The sequence below is a fragment of the Sinocyclocheilus anshuiensis genome, unplaced genomic scaffold, assembly GCF_001515605.1.
Source record: "Sinocyclocheilus anshuiensis isolate Anshui unplaced genomic scaffold, SAMN03320099.WGS_v1.1 scaffold217, whole genome shotgun sequence".
NCBI classification, from domain to species: Eukaryota; Metazoa; Chordata; class Actinopteri; order Cypriniformes; family Cyprinidae; genus Sinocyclocheilus; species Sinocyclocheilus anshuiensis.
The window spans coordinates 1,031,396-1,032,294 of NW_015536538.1; positions in this window are offsets into that span (position 1 = coordinate 1,031,396).

Consider the following 899-nt stretch of genomic DNA (forward strand, 5'->3'; position numbering starts at 1 on the left):
CAAAATCAGACAATATTGTGTCTAATATATACCACAATATTAACTTCTTATTATTGAATTGTTGTAAATAAATACCACATTTGCAACTGGTCAGTGCTCAAAAATGCTGGGAAATCACTTCATGTAGCCCTACAAGAGTGATTACTGATAAACTGTCTGAAAAAAGAAAGTCATGTTTTAGAGAAGAAAAAAATCACCCAGTGACTTTCAAAGTTGCTACATAGTAACGACTTTCTACTTCGAGGACCTTGATAGAAATGTAGTGGAGTGAAAAGTACAATATTTGTCTTTCAAATGTAGTGAAGTTAAAGTAATAAGTTTCCTGAAAAAATAATACTCAAGTAAAGTACAGATACTCAAAAACTGTACTTAAGTACAATACTCAAGTAAATGTACTTAGTTACTGTCCGCCTCTGGTTTTATGGAGGCTGATTATTTGATAAATGCGAGTGACAGGACTGAAAATGGGAAAGGGTTCTTACAGTCATGTCAAATGTAAGGTTAATTGGAAAGGCCTGGACAAGTCTGATCTATTTTCTACACTGTAAAAAAAAAAAAAAAAAAAAAAGATTATTGGAGTATGTTTTAAAATAAAATACTGTTTCAGTTTTTCTACTTCAAAATTTAAATTAATTCAAAGTGTTACTTGCTGTTTCTTTGTAACTGTTGGTGAAATTTACTAGCAATTTCTGAGCAAAATTGTTTATACACCAAATTCTTTCCGGTAAATCAGAGCTTACTATAATTTTAAACAAAGTTAAAAAAAATTCAACCTCCCCAGCTTAAAAAAAAAAAACTTTCTAAGAAAGTTAACATTCACATTAAGTTATAAAAACATTATTTCTAAATGTTCTCTGAACATTCAAAATGCATCGTTTTTTTTTTTATTTAATTTTAAA